This window comes from Dermacentor andersoni, chromosome 9 (assembly GCF_023375885.2).
Source record: "Dermacentor andersoni chromosome 9, qqDerAnde1_hic_scaffold, whole genome shotgun sequence".
In the NCBI taxonomy this organism is placed as follows: domain Eukaryota; kingdom Metazoa; phylum Arthropoda; class Arachnida; order Ixodida; family Ixodidae; genus Dermacentor; species Dermacentor andersoni.
In genome coordinates this window covers 91,022,674-91,047,002 of record NC_092822.1, presented here as the reverse complement: position 1 = coordinate 91,047,002, position 24,329 = coordinate 91,022,674, and positions in this window count along the sequence as shown.

Sequence of the window (24,329 nt, the reverse complement as noted above, 5' to 3'; positions counted from 1 at the left end):
TTCAACAGCGATAGTACTGGCAAGGGATTTGCAACTTAGTTCAGAAGTTCGTACGCCGTTGCCTCGATGCTAAGCGCCGGAAATCTCCACAACTCCCCTCGCCAGCCACACTGCAGACTTCACCATGCACGGCCGTTTGGGCGTGTCGGCATCAATCTGTATGGGCCTGTTCCACTAACATCGGCTGGAAACCACTGGGCCATTGTGGCAGTTTATCACATCACGCGATAGGCCGAAATTGCAGCGCGCGAGAGCGATGTTGCGTCCTTCCTGCTTCTTCGATTCATCCTGCATCATGCGCCACCTCAGGAACTGCTCAGTAATCTCGCACGGGTATTCCTATCAGAAGTAGTTGAATCCACTCTTGAAGAATGCCACCATATTCATCGTACAACTACAGCTTACCATCCTCAAACCAATAGCCTTACAGAATGCTTCAACCGTACGCTTGGCGACATACTTGCAATAGACGTCGCCTCCGACCACACAAATTGCGACGTCATTCTGCCCTTCGTAACATATGCGTACAGCACCGCTACTCAAAGCACCACCTGCTTTTTACCCCTTTTTTTAGTGTACAGCCGGCGCGCGTAGCACGTGATTGACACAATTCTAGCATACCGCCCGGTTGCATCTGAATGTGCGCCCATTTCCGCAACGGCAAACTTTTCTTCTTCTGGCGCGTCACCGATTTTAGACATGAGCGAGTATTGGGGAATGCCTAAAAAGATGAGGAAGAGGAGTTCAAGGATGGAATAGATCAAATGAAAGGACGTCCAAAAAAAGCTGCTGTGCTCTTAGCTGTGCTTGGTGGTTCCTAGAGTTAGTGGTTACCCGGACAACGAATCACCTGCAGAATTTCACGCGTTGCTCATCTTCACTAAGGAATGCTCCTGAAATATTTTTTCGCGTTCTCTTCGTTTGTTTTGTTATTACACCTGCAGCGGCACTAAAGTTATCTCGGGGTGTGTGCTGGAGAAAATAACTGCGTTGTAAAGTACTATCACCTCTCTGGCAATAATGTCGTTACGGAATGTCGCGATCCTTGGGCCTGGGACCTCGATGAAGAATATTGTTTCGTGGTGATTGGGGCTAGGCGAAGACCCTCCGGATAGGGCAAGTCAAACCTGAAAAAATTATCCATATGGGATTCCTTGCCTTTAACGTCCTAAGTATCCGTCGCTATAAAGCCTCAGAAGCGTCGTTTCCATTTTCTCGCCTTTATCTGGTAGACATTTAGCTTGATCCCGGCCATGATGGCGCATTTCAATTAGGACCTAATGCAAAAACGGGCGTTTACTTAGATTTAGGTGCACGTTAATGAACTCCATGTGGTCCAATTTCAGGAATTCCCGGAAATTTCGTGCAATCTTGGTTTCTGCACGTAAAACCGTAAAATCTGATTTAAATTTTTACTCCGTTTAGTGATTTCCACGTAAACGTCTGACTGTAACAGGCACCAGCGAATTCTCGCGTTCCTTGAAAAGGTGCAGAAATGAGCTACGTAATTGTTATGTAAAACTGCATACTATTCAGCTGTAGAGATACTGTCCATGTGTTACAAGCTAAAAAATAGGTCTGACGCATAAGTCAAAGAGAAACAAACATTGGTTTAATATGACCGAACATCTGTCGATATGAGATAATTCATACAGACTGAACATAGCTATGCAGCATTCAGCAACAGCTCTCCCAGCCTGTCATGGCGCTGCCCAGTGACGAGGAGATAAACGTATGGTAAGAGGAAAGCTAAGATGCCCAGTTTCGAAGAGAAGTGTAGAAATGTGCAATCCTTTCACGTTCAGGTGATCCAGAAGTAACTGTAGGACGCGGAACAAAAGAGAGGTAACCTATTTATCCATATGATATCCTTCCTACTGACTATATACTTCGCACCAAATGTATGTGCTCAAAGTTGATACACTTATTGTGGCTGGGTGCGCCAAAATGCACCTTTTTATATGCATTATGGTACTGCACAACCTAATTTCAATGCAGTTAGCGTTTCGAGACAAAGGAAAATAATTGGCGAAGGGAAAGATCACAAGGAATAACGTAATTGAATAAATATATTAATTAAAATGTAATGTGTTAGAGACAAGTTCCTTGCTTATAAAAAATAAAGCAAGACAAAACGATCGAGACCGATGTTGTGACCTGAAAATAAGAAATTAAACCTACAACTGGTCTCACATATGGCCACAGTGTATTAGCCATGCTTGATCAGTGCCTCGCAATCTTTGGTCGCGTTCCGCAAAGATGCACTACTTCCCCGACACGCTCAATTTTAGTAATCGCGTCTCTAAGCGTGATTGCTTTGTCGTGTATTATCGCTCTCCGAACACGCCTGCAATAATAGTATACCGCGTGAGAACATCTTGCAAGAAAGGAAATCCTTTCCTGAACAGGCGGCAAACAATATTCGATCTTGTCCCTTCCAGGAATTGTAACTAGTAGCGAGCACGTAGTGTAATTTGTGCACCCGTTCTGAAATACTATACGCTGAATTTACTTGGTAATAAATTCAGGTTTCCTAGTTCCAATACTCGGACTTTCCGTGCAGAGAAAAAGCAACATACGCAGTTTGCTATTTTACGTAACAGCTTTTAGTGGAACAACTCCATCTTCGTATTGTTCGATTTTACTTTCATTATTCATCGTATCATCGTTCTTCTAGAGTTTTTCTTTGGGTAACGCTTTTCGATGTAAGGAAGCAAGTAAATATTTTCTTTTATATCGATGATGCTATAGTAAAGACTTTGAAATGCTGTACAATTTTTGGCTCTAAACATATTTATTTTACCTCTGCTGACGCAGCTACTGCAGAGCCTTTCGCAGAATAGTGAATTGAGCGTTTATTTATTATTGTTTCCCTTTGGAAAAATTAAATGCTGAGATGTGAACCCGGTTTTTTCCAAGAGAACTTCATGTTAAGTGCACCGGCCTCTCTACTTGCCATGAATACCTTCAATTGAGCTATGCAACACGGTATGCTTACTTAAGTAAAGAAAACAATTCAGCAGGCCCGATGTGCCCTATTGGAACCCATATACAGCGAAGCTTTCCGTAAATGCGTAAGGAGTGCTTATGGTTTGTGTTTATTCAATGGGACTGCAAATTAAAACCTGACGAGTTATTCCAGTTGACTAGAAGTGCAATACACCTTTGAACGTAAACAGCGTTATGAGAGTTAAAAGAGGCGAGCTGGCTTTCTGCGCCAATTGTTAGGTACACCTGGTCTCCAGTAAGTGGGTGAGATTGTTTTAGCGTGGTTATCCGGATGGTAGAGCACATGCGCAACGTAAGGACATCTCTTTCAATGCAATCTTTCCCGTCTCATCGGGAGTCTTTGCGTCGCGGCCTCCTTGCCCTCCCCACCATCGGCCAACGATCCACATGCGCAGTCCTATACGCAGGCCCGCTCCCCTCTTTATCTTCCGCTGGTGCGGGTGAAGTAGTGTGAGCCAGCCCTCATAAATGGCGTCGGTGTCCTGCCGCTGAGTATGAACTATTCGGACATGACGCACGAGCAGCAGCAACAGGCAGCCACAGCCCCAAGATAGGCCCAGGGTCTTTGCTTTAAGTAGAAGGCGATGCAAGAAACGAGCTACTTATGAACTTACCACTAGAGTGTATTAGATAATAGTCGAGAGGGCCGAACGGTGCACTCCCAATGAGGAGCTGCGTGTGGGAAATTGAGTTCGCGAATAGCGAAGGCCGTAATGCTTTTCTCTCCCTATTCCACTTACTGATAAATTTATTGATTGATTGATTCCATGATTTACTGACTGGCTGATTGATCTACGTTTTAAGCCCGGCACGTGGACGCTTCAAGTGGAGTGTTCAAGGAAGGGTCGAGTCGTTATCACCATGGAGGTAACGTCCCAATTCAGAGATGTCAACAATAGGCCTATAGCGACTATGTGTGATGCGCCGAAGGAGCCGGTCTGGCAACCAGAGGATGCAGTCATATACGCTGCTGTTGGCAAAGGAGGCCGGATTGTCCTGGACGCAACTGTAACAGCGGTGGTCCTTAACACAGAGGGACTTAGTTGCCCTGTCCGACTGCGTGACAACGGCATAGGTAAGGACATTTCGGCAAATGCTTGTTCCGTTTAGATTCGATGGCAAGCGTCATACATTTTAAACGTGGCTATGGTATAATACATGTCGTTCAGTAAACGTAAAATGCAACCAGTATTCTTAAAAGGAAAGGAGCACGCACACGTAGGAGCCCATTCACTTACTTCCAGCGCCCTTAGAAATCTCCAGCGCTAATCGATGCGGGTACTGGACAACATTGATTGTGCTAAACGAAATTATCGAGGAATGCAGTAGTGCGGCATCGTGCATCTAAACTAACATTTCGCAAACCAGGCACGGTAGCGCAGTGTATGGCTTTGCGCTTCTGAGATCGAGGTCGTTGGTTCAATCCGGGCAACGGCGGCCGTATTTTATTATGGGCGAAGTGCAATAAAGAGCAAGCAATTACGTAGAAACTCCTGTGGGAGTTGTCTAAGCATGCGTAAGCGCAGTGCCGCTTGCTCATCTCCCCGCAGCCAGGTTTCGTTGCCGATTTTGTGACGCTTGATCCGGCCGGTACAAACGGCAGCGCTGCGGAGGCACGAACCACTGCGCACGGCGGTTCAAGGTGCGATGCCGACGCAAGCAACGTACTGCACGCAGCGGGGCCAGCTGCACTGACGACTTTCCGATCATTATGAAACATATCACTCTTTAGCACCTTATATATCCGCGTCAAACTATTTTGCAACTTGACCAAGCTTACTCCACCGGCGGCTGCATATGGCAAGACCGCGCGGACGGTTTTCTTGTTGGGTAAACGTATGAATGCTTACGCGTGTAAACAACACTGATGTACTCAGATTAAGGTGCATGTTAAGAACCGCAGGTGGCAAAAAGGATTTGTCGAATATGGTGTGTATCATATTCGAATCTTTGTTGAAGCACGTATGCTGCGAAAAATAATTTTTATTTTCATGTCTCGCACATTTGCCGAAAGGTTTCACTCTTACTTCTCATTTCAATCTCTGTATCGAAACAAAGCATCCTAGCTCCTAGCGACTCCTATTAGTTATTTCCATCTTTGTTTTCTAGAGCGCAGCATTGAATTATGCCTTTAAAATAAAAGACCTTCATTGTAGTACATTGCCGACGTATAAATTTTACACCAATGCTGAGAATAAAAAACAAGAACGGAAAACGAAAATTGGAGGACGGTTAAGCTTCGCCTTTATAAGTGGAATGCGACAGCGTTCCCATCGACCCGCCAAGGGGTGTAAGACAATGCGCTACGGCGCAGCGATCACTTGCGAGGCGCCCCGCATAGGACTTTGCAACCACCAATCACGCGGTGAGCGTCGAGCAGCACAGCGTTAGGCGCGGCAATGAAACGCGCGCCTGAGCAAGCGGAACAAACCAAAGAACTCGGTGTCTCGGAGGGGGAAACGATGTACGCCAGCCAAACGATGTGATCGGCACAGGCAGAGAGATAGACAGCTAGTGATCTAAAGAAAGGAAGGACGCTTGATTCTGCGACCCGTGAGAAAGCACGGCGAAGCGTCGTTCAGGGGAGAGGGAATCCGGGCCGCGACGCGCCTCGCACCAATCCCAGCACAGCCCCAATGCGCACGTGGCGCGCCACGTGTCGGGGCAGCGCCGTACATTGAGAGGAGGGGGTCTTCTGTGTTTGCCGCAAGATGGCTCTGCGTGTGCGGAAAGCGCAGAAGAAATGTAGCGGAAACGCACTTCGTTACTCGTGTAAGTGCGACTTCTGTAAGTTACATGTTCATAATTACCGATATACACCGCAGTATAACTTTCTACGGCTCGTTTCGAAGGATACACTGCATTCACTAGAGGCGCTTTTGAACCGCTTTGAAGCATGGAACTCGTGGCTGAGTGGTAGCTTCTCCGTCCCACACTCCGGAGATCCTGGTTCGGTTCCCACCCAGCCCATCTTGCAAGTTGCTTTTTATTCATGAAGTGCCTCCCGGTATTTATCGCTCACGGCCAATGCCGCCAACGCTGTCACCGACCACACCGGCTTTTCTGCGACACGAGCTCCTTCGTGCTATCGCGTTAAAACATATTTTCTATAGAGCTAGCAAGCATATTGTTACGGTGATGTTGCGGGTACAGAAACACTATATTTACAATATATATAAAAGATGAGTCAGAGTAGTTAAGATGGCTGAAAAACAACAACACGCAGCAGCCAGCGTCTACGATCTTCTTCTCCCTGTCTCTTCTTTCATCCTTCCGTAACAGGACCCCCTAGGGTGAGTCAGAGTAGTTAAGATGGCTCACCAACAACAACACGCCGCAGCCAGCGTCTACGATCTTCTTCTTCCTGTCTCTTCTTTCATCCTTCCGTAACAGGACACCCGTAGGGTAAAGCGCCGTCTCGGCGCATGATAGGCGAATAATTGCGAGCGAAGAATGGCTTCAGCTCTAAAACGCGCACGACATCAACAGGCGTTCGACTAGAGGATGTATCAAAGTGTAGTAGCGAAGTCTCGTATTTAAGTCGTTAACTTGGCTTAGGAATTCATAAGGCCATGTGCAGCGAGAGGGAAGCTTCTGGGAGAGGCCAACCCTACGAAATGGTGACCAATGGAGCACCCAACCACCTGGCACAAACAGAACATCGCGATGGCAGCGGTCGTAACGCTCTTGTATATGCTGCGAGGCTAATGAACGAGATCGGGCGACATGAGTCGCCATGTTAGCGCGATCGATGACTTCACGTGCGTGTATTCTGTGGGAACATGCTGCACAGAAGGAAGGATGGTGTCAAACGGCAATGTGGGGTTGCGACCATACAAGATATAAAAGGGTGAACACTTTGCGGTGTTCTATCGGGACGAATTATACGGGATCGTCACGTAAGCTACCAGGCTGTTCCAGTCGCGGTGAGCGTTGGAGACGTACATCACCAGCATCTCTGCGATTGTTCGGTTGAGACGTTCCGTAAGACCATTCGTTTGTGGGTGGAAGGTGGTGGACAGCTTGCGCCCAGTGGCACAAGAGCGAAGGAGGTCGTGGACAACACGAGATAGGAACTGTCGAGGTTTTAATGCGCAGGTACGGCGCCTATTAGAAGCTGGTTATCCTAGTGTAGCAGTGGCCACTGTGGCTTAGTGCCTAAAGAAGTCGGTTTCTAGGATGACGGACGTATTGCAGAAAGCAGTAATAGCAAAAAAAAACAGGAGTGGCTATTCCGTACATTCATTCAGTGTCGCACAGGTTTAAATAAGTTGCAAGTAGATATGATGTTGATGTTGCTTTCACTGCTCCCATTAAGCTAGTTAAGATATGCGCTGCCGTGCAGAGGAAAAAGGAGCAGGTAAAAGGCAAAAAAGAACGGATATTTGTCCAGTGAAACACAATAAGAACAACAGGTTTACTGACTGCGATATCGGTGTATTTTATAAAATTCCCCCTACCTGTGGCCAGTTCTATGTAGGGGAAACGAGTCGGTGTATCAATCAAAGGCTAATGGAGCCTAAAAGGTCGTTAACCAGTGGATCACCTTCTAATCTTTTCCTGCATTGCCAAGAGTGTCACTGCACGCCAGAGTTAAATTAGCGATATTGTACAGGCATAAGAATGAAGATACGCGTCTTACGGTAGAGGCATGGAATATCTATAAGGGTGGAAGTGCGCGCGTGAGTCGGCCTTCGATTACCTTACATAATGAAGCGATTAAGGGCCTTAACAGTTATCTCTCACGTAGACCGACACATGTACCTGACTGACACGTGATGATACCATTCCTGAGCTTGCGCAGATGAGTTTTGTCTTCTTTCTTTTTGGCCTCAGTGCTCCCTTCTGTTGATAGTCGGCGTTCGTGTTGTCCACTTCTCTACTCTTGTGTCCTCTCTGCACGTTTCACCTCTTTTTTGCATAATGAATCATTACCAACTAGCTCAGCTTTCTGTTGGTTTAAATTTCAAAAGGTGTTGTGATTGCCACAGTACTGTTTCATTTATATTACAGAGGAGCAGTTGGAACCTCGCTGAATTTCTCTTGACGTCCGCAGCATCGCCGAGCAGAGGGAGATATTGCTGAGAGAGTGAAAGCACACCATAAAGATAGCATTGCAAAGCATAGCAACGCGGCGAGTGTGGGTTGAACGTAGCAGGATAGCAACAGCATCGTGCAGCATAGCGAAGCTGCGAGGACGGGTGGAGCCTAGGGAGTACAGATATAGCATCGCGCAACAGAGGAACCCAGCGGGGGTGGGCGGAGCCTAGGAAAATATAAATAGCATCGCACAGCATAGCGACGCAGCGAGGGTGGGTGGAGCCTAGGGCATAGAGAAAGGAAAAGACTAAGTGCGGACACTCCGAGAAATCTGGCGCCAGGAACTACGTCACGGCTACGTAACGAACTAGTGCTCTCACCAAACGCCAGAGGACGCAGGCGCAAAAAAAAAAGAAAATGTTGTAATGAATTCGGCTCAACAGTTTTACAAAATAATAATTATAAGCCCAAATTTGGCGTGTTTCTTATGCATAAAAACAGAATTTATCCAAGACACCTACCGTGCTTTTTGTTCTTCATCCGTACTGCAATCAACACCAATCACCATTCGTCCATCGAGAAAAAATCAACGATTCGTGTACCAGCGGCGTGCCAGCAGGAAGGTTTCGTGAACGTCGGCTGCGGCGGTGTTTTCATGTTTGAGACAGGTGAGTCACGTTTTCAAGCGAAGCCTGGAGTAACTGACTTGTGAGGGCGATGAGGTTCGCTAAACAAAAACAGTTTGCGGCTCTAAATGAGGCGGCTAGACGCGAACAATGCGAAAAGCATGCCCCCTCAAGAAACGCTTAGCGAGAGGGCTGTACCATGTACTTTCTTGCTACCCCCGCCGAGAACGGAATAATCTTTGTTGGTTGCGTTCCATGAAAATCATAACGCTAAGCTGCCATTAACTGGCACCGGTTCACGGCTGTGCACTGCACTGACTCTCAGCTTGTCAGACACTATCGAGGTCTCGGTTTGTGAGGGTAAACCGTTCTTGCCCAGTACTGTTTGCGATAACCACGGTATCGGCGTTCCATTGAAATAGTTCGTGTTGGCGGACTAAAAACGATCCGTTGAACAGCACTTAGGGTAAATATCATGAATTGCACATTTCAGGAAAATTCCGGTTTCGAGAAAATTGAATTCCTAACCGGCGTTTAAATGATCGCGTGACGGTTGACGGTCTTTTAGTAGGCCCGTACAAGAGGCTGACGAACGCGGGAAAGAACATAAAAGACGCCACGCCGATTCAGACCGCAAACGGCTTTCCGGGGACGGGCGCTACCTAAATAAAGAAAAGCAGGACGTTAGGCACGCTGTAGCAAAGCTTTACTTACTCGTTTCCCTTATAGAGTAAGGGCTCCTGAATATTTCAATAATATTTCTTGCAAATATTGGCATGTGACATAAACAGCGAGCATAGCTCATTGCGTTTTGTACTGCAGCGAGGTGTGTATCTACGGTGCACGGACGGACGCTGGTGTATTCGTCCGCGCGGATTGTTTATACAGAAAAGTAAGGGTGGGGAAAAGTCACCAATGACTACTGCATGTACTTATTGCGGCGGCTGTGCTGGGAAGTACTGCGCATTCTAGTAATCTTCGGTTCCTTGTCATTTTTTCGTGGCGGAAGACATTGCACAACATATTGTCGCCTAGGCGTGGCGTGGCGCGCATTTGAACAAAGGCCTTGTATTTGGACGTTTCGAATGTATCTTTATCACGCTTATGTGTATCGATAAGCATGGACAGCTGGGCTAGTTGGTTATGATTAGCATTATGAAACATCGTTCCAGCGCACAATTGAACACGCACGAGAAGAGAAAGACAACACGAATGCTGGACTGCAGAAAGGTTGACAAGGGTTGAGGGAGGGTTTGCACAGAAAGGAGGAGGGGAGAAAGGGCCCAATTTACTAGAAAATATATCGCTAAGTATGGACAGCTGGGCTAATTGGTTATGATTAGCATTATGAAACATCGCTCCAGCGCACAATTGAAAACGGACGAAAAGAGAAAGACAACACGTACGCCGGACTGCTAAAAGGTTGACAAGGGTCGAGGAAGGGTTTGCACATAAAGGAGGAGGGGCGAAAGGGCCCATTGTACTTCCTCGACCCCTTCCCCTTCCTCGACCCTTGTCAACCTTTTAGCAGTCCGGCGTTCGTGTTGTCTTTCTCTTCTAGACCGTGTTCAATTGTGAGCTGGAACGATTTCTCATAACACGCATATGTGAACTGCTAATTTGCCTACCATTGCACTCCTTATACTGAGTACGTACAGGGGTGTCCAAAAGTTCACAGGCCGCGATGCCATGGGATTGCATAGGATGGCGGCCTGAGAACTTTTGAACACCCTTGTACGGGGTCTTAACATGTATCCTTGTAAGTCCGAGTTATATGGGTCAGAGGTCAGGATGTGTCGGTCATATTATATTGTTCATCGGTTCGCTATTCATTCAAAGCGGTTTTCTTGTACAGTTATGACGTGTACATATGTTTTTGGCAATTAACGAAGCGTGCACTTATTGACATTTTCAGACCGTGCTGATGCCATGCCGTCCGGCGGTCCAAGCGACGGCACCTACTTCTGTGTGTCGTGGTGCTTGGACAACGATCGAACCCAGAAAAAGCCTATCTTGACTTGGAATAAAACATTGCGGAAACTCTGTCTCTTTGATACATATGAGCATTTGTACCAAAACCCAGAAGACAAGCGCGCTGGATAAAGCCGTAGTGAATTATGATTACCTCTATTTCCATTTGTTATAACTAAATCGAAAGAAAAATGGCGTCACGACCTCAATTCACACCAAATATTGAACTAGACAAAATAATGAATCGCTAAATCAAAACGACATATAAAAGCGTTGCCATTTGGGTGACGAAAAGTGGTCCGAAATGACAAGCTTCCGCTACAGCCCAACGTCGGTTACAAGGGGTCATCCAAATTTCGCGCCAGTGAAACCGACACAGGAAGTACAGGCCAGTTAGTCTCATCAACCGCCAGACGCGCTAGGGTCGATTGGGCCGCTGGGTTGTATGGGATTGTCCACTCATAACTTTCTTTTTCTTTCTCTATGCCTAGGGGGCATAGAAATAGCATCGCCCAACATAGCGACGCGGAGATGGCGGGTGGAGCCTAGTGGGTTATAGGCCGCGCAGCATAACGACGGGGCTAATGCGGTTGTAGCCTAGGGGTATAAAAATAGAATCATGAAGCATATTGACGGAGGGGGGGGGGGAGGAGCCTAGGGAGCATAGAAATAGAATCGCGCAGCATAGCGACGCGGCGAGGGTGGATGCAGCCTAGGAGTATAAAAATAGCATCGCACAGCATAGCGACGCGGCGAGGGTGGGTGGAGCCTAGCAGGTTAAGAACAGCATCACGCAGAATAGCGACGTGGAGAGGATGGGTGAAATCTAGCGGTACCAAAATAGCATCGCCTAGCATAGCGACGAGGCGAGGGTCATCTTCAACTGTCTTGAGTTTACCCCTGTACTCGTGAGATCCGATCGAGCTCCACACAGCATACACACGGGATCACATGCACGGAAATGTGCAATGGCCACTTCTGCATAGTTCGGACAGGCCTAAGCGTCCTACGTGAGGCACACGTTGGCGTAGTGGCCTGGCTGGTAGCAGATGTAGCACATGTGGCACGTCGAGAGGCAAATCCGAACCACTTCAACAGCGTAAAAGTGAATCAACCAAGTTCCCGTCTTCCCTGTGAAAGTGATGACCGTGCTTTTAGGCTTTCCAAGCATGCGCGTTTACCGATGTTCACGTGCTGCTGACGCACTCATGTGTGTCATCCGTTCAGTGAGAATGAGTGCCGGTGACAATGCTATGTTCCGGTCCGCGGCAGGCGTCGTCGGATGCCGCCACCTGGATGGCCACTTCGTAGTCCTTGTCGCCGAAGTGCAGTAAGGCAATGCCTTGAATAGCGAAGGCTCGGCGTGTAAGCTACTATGAAGTTCAACCCGTTCCTGAGTCTTATACGTAAGTCTTCCTTTTAAGTAATCCCGCAAGCATCGGCGCTGGCCTTGCTCCCTGATGTGGGCTTAGTTTATTTACCTCCAGTCCATTCTACGGTCTGAACACTACGATAAAGTATATCTCGCTCTTGTCGAGCCTTGGGCACTCTACTTTTATTGGTAGTCATCTTATCGCGAGTGTTCTCTAGGATATGGTTGTGGCAATACAATACCCGCACTCGTTTCATTCGATCGTGGTCCGCGTTCCAGGATGATGATAAGTAGGGAACTGTGAATCTTTATAAGGCGGGGAACCATGCGTCTGTATCTAGCATCATCTCCTTCTCTGATACCGCCTCATTCTTCTGTACAAGAGCATTCTTAAAAATATATTCACGTGGGTTCGGTAGCCGTTCCCGCTGCTGCTGCTGCTCCACTTGTGGAAAAAAAAGGTTTTTCTTCAGTGTCGATTGCTGTCTGATGTCGTAACTCAGCCTAGCTTTGCCTTGGCATGCGAGTCCCGTCTATAGCTGCCCATCGATGAGCGACGGAATTTGTGTTAAGCTCCGCTGGATGGTCTCCACTGGAAAACCTAAAGACTGAGAAAACCAAATGCAAGGCACTCACAGTCGATACAATGGTATCAAAGGACTCTTCTCGTTGGTATCCATCCTGCAGTAAATTTTCGTTTCTCGATGGGTCGGGAATTTGGTGGATTGCGTCCTCCAACACGGAGCCATCGTGGAGAGCCTCCCATGCACCTGAACGGCACTCGCTGTAGTCGAGCACTGGCTTTGGCGTTGCACTGCGATTGCTGAGGGTGCAGCATCGAATCCCGTCCGTCGATGGGGGCGAAATGCAAAAATGGCCCCGTGCCGTGCATTGGGTGCAGGTAGTAGAAACCAAGGTAATCAAAATTAATCCGGAGTCCCCCACGTACTGCCTGCCTCATGTCATATCGTGGTCTTGCCACGTGAAAACACACTGTAATTTCTAACATCAATGACGTCCACCTTTGGGGCAGAATAGCGCAACCTTAAAACCTTCACGCGTACGTAGGTGAAACAGTTGAGATTAGTTTTCCAATCGCCTATGGCTTCCCCTCTGTCTCATCTTGTGCAACGTCAAAGTGGGACTCCTGAAACATCACTGTCGGCCTTCTTCATCATGCTAGCGTCGTCAGACATATCGCAGCCGACAAGGCTTTCTTCCTACAGCCCAGCATAAATCCCGTCAATATTTTAATTAGGGGCATTAGCCCAGAAGGTGTTGAACGGCGTGCAGGCGCGCTCCACTAAGTCGCACCCTCGTGTGCTTTTGTATACCATGCATGGATCAACTCTAAACTGTGCTATCACTGTTCGTCCTTCAGGTAAAACTGCCTCTGTTTTTGTGCCTGTTCCAGTGCCACTATCCTATGTGTACTACGAATCTCCAACGCTATAGTTCGCGCGTCGACAATGTTCATAGGAGTAACAGAAAGACGAAGGCTGCCTTGGCTCCATTGCCGAGGCGACAGGAGGCTGCGTGCGCCTCCTCCTCTATTTGCAGCCAAGTAGTTCTTTCCGAAATTCCTGCCACCAAGCCACTCTGGAGCTCCGGTGCTGCTACCGACAGGCCACGATGGAAATATTTTCAAAATTTTTGCTTCATACGTTAATCTGACATTGTATATTTTTACTGAATTTCCAAGGAGTTAGAGCTCTCTGGATAACGCAAGGCATCGTGATGATAGCTCCTTTACGCCAGTCATCGAGCGGCGAGTGAGTGACTCAGGGCAGGCCCTTTGCGACCAAAGAGATTATTTGTGGCGATGTAATGGACGACGGGTCGTATTGCGATTACGTCACATGACCTCTGCCATTCGCCAGTATGAATGAGCTATTTGCAGTCTTTACGATAGTGCGTAATGATTGCGAACTGCTGCATTTACGCAGCAATATTTTGGTATAAAGGTTTTTTACAAAATCCCAAAGCGGATCGAAGCAACGGGGTCCAAGTATAGGCACGTTCAAGCGCCACAAACACCATTCGCATGCTGACTCAAGGGCCATGCTTTCAGCTCTCCCGTAAGGATTGCTACCGCAGTTTTGTATGGTAGTGTCTATCGCAAACTGTGTGGGAATGCTCGTCGCTGGTGTCCCAGAAGGCATTTAAAGTAAGCTGCTTTGTAAACTACAAACCTCCTTTCTTCACCTGACCTCCTTAACTTCTCTATCTCGCCCATGCATAGCATATCACATTACCCCAATTTGTTGGTTTGCTGGCCGCTGGTATGCCCTCAATACCAAAAAGATTACCGCGGTCGGCAGCGATGGAAGTGTAAAGGGAATGAATATGGCCTTAATACCTCTGAGATTGGTGGAGAAGTAAAATTTAAAAAGAAAGCTGATCAAGAATTTTCACCTGTATGTTCAAAGCAGATGAGTAGTGTTTGTGCCAGAAACGGCATCCTATAAATATGGTATCTTGGTTTTTATCAATTCTGGGGTCACCGCATCAATTTTGTTTCAATATATATTCTGCACTTCATATGCGACTTGTGTAATGAGAAGAGATTTATATATTTTACGAGTACTGCCAGCCTTGTTACCCGGCCTTAGGCAGGAGTAGGCATTTGGAAAAAAACAAAAAAACATGAAATTGCATCAAACAAGATAGCAGGCACTGAACAAGAATCTGCATGACAAACAACATAAGGGAAACCTTTCACAATCATAATTTGACTGGTAAAAACGAGGGATGAACGCTATGGTTTGTCCACAAAGTGCTGAAAGAAAGGATGAAACCATTGGACATTCGACAGTCGTGGCAGCTACTGCGTTCCATTCGGAAATCGTGCACGGGAAAAAAGAATTTTTAAATACGTTGGTCCTTCAGAAAAAGTCTCTAACCTTTCTGTTGCGATAAGAGCGCGTGCAGCGGTGACTAGCTGGTAAAATATATGCTGTTTTATCTATTCCTAATTCATTGTTATACAGTAAGAAGAAAAATTTTATTCTGTCCCGGTAACACCTTATTGTAAGGTTTTCCAGTTCTGCAGCTCATAGAAGAGATGATCGGGATGTGCGCCAGCTGTACGAATTGAAAATAAACCTGGCTGATTTTCTTTGGACTTTCTCAATTTTAGTGATATTGGTTTGTGTGGGCGGATCCCAAACAATCGCAGCGTATTCTAGAATGGGTTGGATGAAAGCTTTTGTGCAAGAGTTTTCCTTCATGTGAAGCGTTTCCCATTGATCGCCTGAAAAAGCCTAGTTTCTTCATTGCTTTATTATAAATGTGTGTTACATGTTCATTCCACCTAAGATCTGATGTTATTACTACTCCCAAGTATTTGTACGTACGACTGATAAAGACTGGTTGTTAATGCTATAGGTATGGGTTAAGGGATTCTTTTTGCGAGTAATGGTCATTGCAACAGTCTTTTTAAGGTTAATACTCATCTGCTATTTCAAGCACCATGTTTGTATTGTAGATAGCACGGTGTTTAAAGGTACCTGATCATTTGAACTGCGTATTTAGTTGTACAAAATGCAGTCATCTGCAAAAAGCTTTATCTTGACGCGTATGTCACTGATGACGTCGTTGATAAAGATAAGAAGAGCAGCCCTAACACTGATCCCTCTGAAATGTCTGAGTCTACAGTTGCGGCTGTCGAAGCTGCACTGTTGACCTGAACACTTGTTTCCGTAATGAAAGGCATGCTGTAATCCAGTTAATTAAGAGGTCGTTCTTTAAAATGGGTTTTAGTTTACGAAGTAATTTGGAATGAGAGACGCGGTCAAATGCTTTTTCAAAATCGATAAATATTAAGTCTATTTGGCCTTGTCTATCTAAAGCTGTCGCTTAGTCGTGAACTATTTCTACGAGCTGAGTTACAGTAAAAGAACGTCGCCGGAAACCATGTTGTCTTGCGTCAATTATAGCGTTGTCGTTAAGAAAGGCGGAAATGTGCTTGAAAATTGTGTGTTCGAGGGTTTTTGCGCATGTGCATAGTAAAGATATTGGCCTGTATGATGTGAGCAGGGACGTATTCGCTGTTTTGGTGTTCGCTGTTTTGGTACTTTCGCGTACTTTCAGTCGGTTGGAATTTCCGCGCATGACAGTGATTTCTCGAATATTAAGGTTAAATACTATGAACACCCTTCGGCGCACGGGGAAAGAAACGCATTCGGGATGCCATCAGCTCCGGTCGATATTTTAGTGTCGAGGTTAAGCATAAGCGCTAGCACACCTTCCTCAGTAATTGTGGCATCACCAATCGGCAGAATGTGTTCATGGCTAGGGAACTGTAGGCTGATCCCGTCGTCACGCGTAAACGCTCAGCAGAAATATCGGTTGAGCGCATCTGCAGTTTCGGCACTGTCGGTTAAAAAGGTATCAGCGATACAGAGTTTGGGTGCAGCCTTCTTTTTTGGCGATAAGTGCTGCCAGAACTTTCCTGGGGATGACAGGAGAAAATTTTTAGTATTATTTTTTTATAGTATTCGTTTGCTTTTTTTATTTTATCAGCTAATAATGTACGCAAGCGAAGAAGCCGATCGCTTGCGGGAACAGTCGGGCGCTGCTTGAGTTGTTTTCTTGCCTCTATCAGTTTGCGCTCTATTCGTACTATTTCTTTTGTTACCCAAGGATGGCGCTTCCGCAGCACTTTTCGCTTCACAGATACAAAATCACGGATACACTTCACAACCAGGAACTTGAAGTATCCCCATATATCATCAATAGAATGTTCCTTTGATTCACACATGGCATGGAATTCCGGAAAAGCACCATCTAGGGCGTCCGATACATCAATATCACTGGAACGGGAGAAATCTGAGACAATTATTTCTTGTTTTTTAATCTATGGAGCAAAATTCACTTCCAACGTAAGGTATACAATTTTGTGATTCGATATACCTTCGAAAAGCTGAATTTGTGGGCTGCGGCGGACTACGGCAGTATATGTAAGGGAAAGGTCCAGAATTGATAGTGTGTTGTTTTGAATACAGGGAGGTTCTTTGACAAGCTGTGAAAGGTTGGGAAGCACTACAATATCTACGAAAGGTTCAGAAGCACTTAAGAGGGGCTCAGGGAAATCGTTATTCCAGTTTACAGAAGTAACAATAAAATCACCCGCAAGTAGCATACTGCAGCGCTTATTCTTATAGGCGCACAAGAACTCATTAAGGTTTTGAAAGAAGGTGATGTCGCAATTTGGAGGTGGATAGAACCCTCCTATGATTAGATTACACTCGTGATGAAAACTTTTCACAACAACACATTCAATTCCTGTTATATCAGGCATCCTAGAATCACTCAATGTTTTTTGGAAGAGAATTGCAACGCCGCCGCCACGGGAATCCCTCTCATGTCTGTAGATTCCGTAACCGCGAGGTGGTATTTCAGAGTCAGTAGTATCATTATACAAGCAGGTTTCTGTTACTAGAACATGAGGTTTGTTGGCAGTTACAATACTCTCTAATTCGGCGATTTTGTTTGCTATGCTCCGAGCATTTACGTTTAGACACCGAAACATTTTTTTTCTGTTTTAATACAGGAACGGGGTCATTGCAGTCCTTTAAGGTTTTCTCGACGGAAAGTGACAGGTATGCGTACCCACTCAGAAGGCTTTAAAATGCGCAGCTTTTCGCACTCTCGCCGACACTCAATTACAGTGCGACAGTGGTAGGCATCAGTAAACCATTTGGCAAGCATAAAATCTTCGATACAAAAAATAGCGCAATCGTCATTTACGGGATACAGAATTTTAACAGGTAAAGAGCGTTCCTCATATTATTACAAAAAGAAAAAAATACACAATTCAGAAATTTCCAAATCAGCCATGTTACGTGATAACTGAAAAAAATTACTTTCACGTCACTTTGGCTCATCTCTTGAGCAATTAAACCATAAGAAACTGATTGATTCAAATGTGTCCGTAATTGATTGCGTTTTCAACAGCCCTTGGTACTAATATTGCAGATCCTGATAACTTGGCCAACGATGGTTGGTACACCGGCTACTTCACCCAGTTTACGGGCAAAGGAAGGTACGCCGTCAGGGCTTATGTTTACGGGGACAACAAGACCAGCCATGCGCGCCGCAGGCCGGGATTCCCTCGTGACATCTACATTTCCGATGCTGGGGTAGCGCTTCCTCGTGAGTTGATCAATCGTGCATTACCGTGCAATGCGCCGTCTCACTCGCCGTGTCTTTATTTAGCCATAAATGGTAAAATGACTACTGAGACATTAACATAAATGTAGGTGATTTTATTGCGGAAGAGTCGTTGTGCAGTACGGAGCCTAAGGCAAGCAAATGTGTTGCTGTTCAAGTGCGATAACAAGAATTGTTCAAAATAGAAATTCGTGTGAGCAGGAGAACGGCACATAATGCCTGGAACTTGCCGTGTTCATCTTTTATTGCGACGCCATATATATAGGCATCTCTCTGGTGTTGCGTCTTCGTGAGCTTCCGAATAAAGTGGAAGTGCGATGAAATCGTTGTCGCGTGCCGTATGGTGTGTGTTCCAGTGAATAGAGTGCGAGGGAAGCCGGCGAATGAGACCCAATCTTGCTGGAGCGAGAGAAGCGCGCCCTTATCTGTCACGCGAAGCTCGGGAGTGAGGCGAGGGTGGGATGGTTCTTCGCCGGCGGCTGCTGCTTACAGCGCGGCTCTGCGGGTGCCGTATCTTCAAAGGGTTCTGCGACGTGACCAAAGTGCGCGCTCGCGCAAGCCTCATGTTCAAAGCGATCTGCGATGTTTGCAGGGTCCGCGTAGTGCCGGCAGCTCCGTTTGCGCTGCAGTTTCGGCATTCCCGTTGAAGCAAGAGATACAAGACGCTCAATGCGCTCACTGCTACTGCGCTTGCAATAGGCATCCAAGGTTAGAGTTATCTTATTCAGCTTCATCAGCACCATATATTCATGTCCACTTCAGGATGGAGGCCTGTCCATGCGATCTCCAGTTAGCGCTGTCTTGCCCTAGCTCATTCGAATTTCCACCTGCAAATTTACCTCTTTGAATCTGTATATCTAATCGTCCACCCATTATCTACCTGCGCACTACATGACCTTCCCAAGTCAATTTTTTTCTCTTCATATTAATTAGAATATGCGCAATCCCCGTTTGCTCTCTGATCCACACCGATCTCTTCCTGTCCCTTAACACTGCGCCAAACATTTTTCTTTCTGTTGCTCTTGGTGTGGTATTTAACTTGTTCTCGAGCTTCTTTTTTAACGTATATGTTTCTGTCCCGTGTATTAGCATCGGTAGAATGCAGTGATTATATTCTTTTCTTTTCGACGACATTGGTAAGCTCCAAATCAGGATTTGGCAATGCCTGCCGTATGCACACCAACCAATTTCTACCCTCCTGTATATGTGCTCCAGATGATCAGGGTCTCCTGTGTGTAATTTACATAGTTAAATACTCCTGTACTCCTATACACACTCTTAGAGGCTGACTGGCGATCCTGAATTGTACACTTACCAGGCATTGAACGTTATCATTGCGTTCTGCATTTATTCTTTAACCGCACTCTTATACTCTCAATCTTTCTCTTAATGTACTCTATAATTTTTTTCAAATTCGTCCCCATTGTTGCTGAACAGGACAATGCCATCTGCAAACTGAAGGTTGATAGATCCTCGCCGTTGATTCTCTCTCACGAGTCATCCCAGTATACTGGTTGAATACTTTTTAAGCAAGCAGCGATTAGCACTGAAGAGATTGTATCTCATTTCCTGGCCCCTTTCTTGACATGTAACATTCTAGTTTGCTTGAGCGGAACCAATTCAGCTGTGGAATCCTTATAAATATTTGCCAAGGTCCGCACGTAAAATCTCAGTTTTACAAATGAGTTTGCTGATGATGACCGCCGACAATTCATAATCCTTGACCCCTCAATGCAAGGTTAATGCCTTATCGCCAATCTTCTTCAGTCTGTGCGAGATATCGTGGATGTACCGTATGATTGCGCGTTGCTGCTTCACTCGCACATTTTCCGGCGAAGTACACTGCTCATCCTGTCGCCCGCGTTTTGTGGTCTTAAGAACACCTTCGGCCACAGCTGTGATGATATGCTGCGGAAAACCGGCCTGTTTCAGGCGATCCACTTGCGCCAGAAAACTGGACAAACACTTGTGATGACATTAGCGGCGAAGCGCATTCATTAGGGTTGACTTCGCGATGCCCTTAACTTAATTAGAGTGGCCCGATGAAACTGACAGTAGCGGCCTGTTCGCCCTTGGTTCATATGTCCAGCACACCTGGTGTCCTTAAAAAGCATGCTTATTTCGAGGACTCGCAAAGTACCATTCTGTGGCGTTTCAAGCGTACCAGTGCGTGACATCATCACTTGCGTGACATCCCTGCTAGGACTTGGATCGAGAAGCACAAGGTAGTCGTCAACGTACCTATACACCTTTTTTACATTTGAGTTTTCTAATTTAGCATCCAGTATCTTGTTTACACAAGCAAGATAAACGTCACTTATGATTGGAGCAATACAGGAGCCAATGCGAATAGCTTGTTTTTGAAGATAAACACTCGCATCCTACTTGGAGAACGTCGAGCGCCGATACATGGACAACAGTTCAAGAAAACCCTGTGTAGATATGCAGATGGTGTTTACAAACGTCAGTTCATCGTAAGCATCAATAGCCTCTTGAACACATAGTAATAACTCATCATGTGGTAGTGAATAATATAGATATTTTACACCTAAAGAGAAAGCTTTCAAATTACTGCCTACATGCGTGTTCTGGTAACCTATTACTTCTTCTGAGTTCTTGGCCAGAAAAGGATCCATTGACTTCTAGCAATTTCAACTTGCGTTCAAGAAAAGAACCTATGGACTTTCGCCAAGTTCCACCTTCCGACACTATAATACGCTGTGGCCATTCTGGTTTATGGGTTTTGATCGAAAAAAAAAAACATTTCAAGACTCCCAGATTTCTCACCTTCGATTTCGCGGACCAGTTTACTCAGGTTTAATTTCGGCAAAAGCTTCTTAACTTCTGATTTCACTTTCGCATCTGAGACATCATAGCAGGAAAGCTGTCAGCTACCTATATATATGTGTGTACCGCTTCGTGGAATAAAAAAAAATTGTTGGAAGTTAGCGCAGTGTCCGCGTCTTGCCACTGTCTCTCGTCCCTTCTCGTGCACTAAAAAACCTCAGTTCTACAAATGAGTTTGCTGACGACGACCACCGGCAATTCATAAACCTTGACCCCTCAATGCAAGGTATATGCTATCATGTATGACAGACACATAGCAACTGCTTCAATCTCAATAGAACCCTAAATACACTGGTGGGGTTACGGGAAATTGATGCCCTATTTAGCAATGCAATAGATAGGAACTGTAAGTCTTGAAATACATTCTGAGGGTTCTCAAATAATGTATGGCCGAAGCTTGTCGTATTACATAAAAAACTGCGTAATTTACGACTCTATTTCAAGCAGGTATTACTGAAATAGCCAACGTATACCTGAAACACATCTCAGTCTGATATTACTGCAGTTGTCTGCAGGTAATGCAAGAACATTCAATGCCACGTGCAGGGTCGGCGTCAAATGAAACCTCAAATGTTATTTCCTTGGAAATCCTCCTCTTCCCCCTATCCTCGCTAGATTGCTGTGCTTAAAATGATCGTGGTAGTAATACTATCGCTATGTGTTGTGCAGCGAATGGACCAACCCTACATGCGCCAGGCAGCTACACATTCGTGGATACCCTCCTAGGAAACAAGACGCCGACGCTCCCATTCGAAAGAGTCGCCCACTGCGGCTACCTTAACGTCAGAAGGGACATGCGGCAGACTGATGTTCCTCCTGGTAGACTCAGCGACCTAAATAATTTCGACGGTTACGTCGAGAGCGACAGAACAGCCGTCGTCATACTTACTTGGACATGGCCTGGCGCACACATGACATACGGAAAGGGTGCGTATTGTCTATGAGCCGCCTTCTCGCACTCAGGAAGATTAACTCAGAAAACCCAACAAGAGCAGTATGACTTCTTATACGAGTGAGGAGAGATTTATTTCTTTTTATTGTAATTAGTGTTTGGAGCACCGCATTCTTACGTACAATTCACCGTGGATGCAAGGTAACGTTTTGCTGTCCAGAACGCGTAAATATTTTAGTCGCTAGTCAGTCAAGTGTCGCATTGCGTTTTTCAGAAGTGTTCCTAATCATCGCTAGTAGCATAAGCAATAAAGATGTTAAACTCTATGAAACGCCTTGAAAGAATAAATTTATGTGAATTTATTCTTTCAAGGCGTTTCATAGAGTTTAACATCTTTACTGCTTACGCTACTAGCGATGATTAGGAACACTTCTGAAAAACGCAATGCTCAGCAAACAGCCTCTCAAAAGATTAAAAACAATGTACGCCAGCCCATGGGAGAAGTTGATGGGTTTTTTTCTTTTTTTTATTCGTTACACTGATTAGACTCCCGCTGTAGCCGACATAACTTTGTCACAGATAGAAATTCTCGGCTTCCGTATACGTACCTGGTGCACTAGTAAGTAGAGTGAATTAACGAAGGTTCATTTGTATGCAACGGTATTTTTCTCATATTTCATAGTTCATGGGTTTGTAATACATCGAAAGTAGCAATGATAACTTGCAGCAGCTGATTTGTGAATTCATGACATATGGAAGAAAAAAAAATGCCAGAACAATGAAACACAAATGCGCAGCACTAAGTGTTAAACGAGAAGTAAGGGGTTAACCGAGGGGCCCGATTTTTATTAGTCATATCATAAGAAGCCAACAATCACTGACACCAATGACAACATAGGGGAAATTACTTGTGCTTAATAAATGAAATTCAGAAACGATAAAGTAATGGTAATTAAAGTGGACGAAAAAGGAACTTCCGCAGGCGGGAACCGAACCCACAACCTTCGCATTTCGCGTGCGATGCTCTACCAATTGAGCTACCACGGCGCTGTTTCCCCGTCCACTTTCCTGGGTATTTATCTTTCCTAGTAGAACCTTGGGAGTGTTAGCCAGTGCCACGACTCACAGACTTTGGCGGCGGTCGTGGAATGGCCTTTTTGCCGCAGGCGTCACAAGAACGCGATTTTTTCTGGTGAAGGACTGGTCAATAAACCCTTACATGCTACCCGAAGGCATCAATGTTGCCGGATTTGAGACCCTCGTTACGTTATGTTGCTGCATTCGAGACCTAACATTAGCCCTGCAGTTAAAAGAAAAAGAATGATTAAAGAACAAAGGGCATGATAGAACACCTACAGTGTTCGATAGTCAGGCTTCTGAAGACGGCATGACGTAGGCCCTAAAATCATATCTCCCACAGTGTGTTCTCTTTGTTTTTTCAGCACCTTTGATGACTATAGATGGGACAGCCTAAATATACGTATTAGAAGAAAAAACCTGATCAACGCGTCCAATTTATTTTCGACGTTTCTGCAGGGGACCAAGTTGATCAATGTTATTTTACAGACGTAATGGCTCAGTTATTACTCACTTCTGGTAGCGTATTTGTGAAACATTGCCGATATAGACTGCAACAAGAAAGCTGTAAATAGAATTTAAACAAAACAGGGGTAGGGGAGATTGCCAGCAGAGTGCAGAGGTTCCATCTCTTTCTTTTACAGCGGCGGAAGTGGAGATCCGAGGCAGCACGAATAGAACCAACCTTCAAAGGGACTTCGACAGCCAGCAACTTATGTCCAATGTCGTGAAAGGCAACCTTGACCCCCTCCCCGCCGGTTCGAAGCACAACGTATCGATCGCACTTCCTCGCGAGTGGGAAACGTCGACACCAGGCGACAGGGACTTCACGCTGGAGGGGTACGTAGCGGCGCGTGTTATCAACGCAGATGGACTCAAGGGGAAGCTGTCCAGGAGCCTTTTATTGTCGTTCCTAGTCGAAAACTTTACCGCCGAATCACTTACGACAGGAGCGTCCATCACCACGCGGGAAATGCGGCAGACCAAGCCTGGACCAGCAAGAACCACGAGAGCGTCGGAAAAGCCGTACACCAAGCCAATCCAAGCAACGACCTCAACACCACCGACCAAAGGGGAACCAGCTCGTGATCCGTCGGAAACAACCACACCAGAGGCGGGGCATGGGAGAAGGAATGACCATACATCCATCATAATTTGGATTCTGCTGGCGCTAGTTGCCGGAGTCGTCGTGGCAGCCATCAAAATTATACTGCTGCTCAGGGCGCAGTCCAGCCCCATTGCCGAAAATCAGGCTACCGCCACAAGCACGGCAACAATGACAACTATGTGAAGCCACGTGGTATAAAGCGTTTAGGGCTCC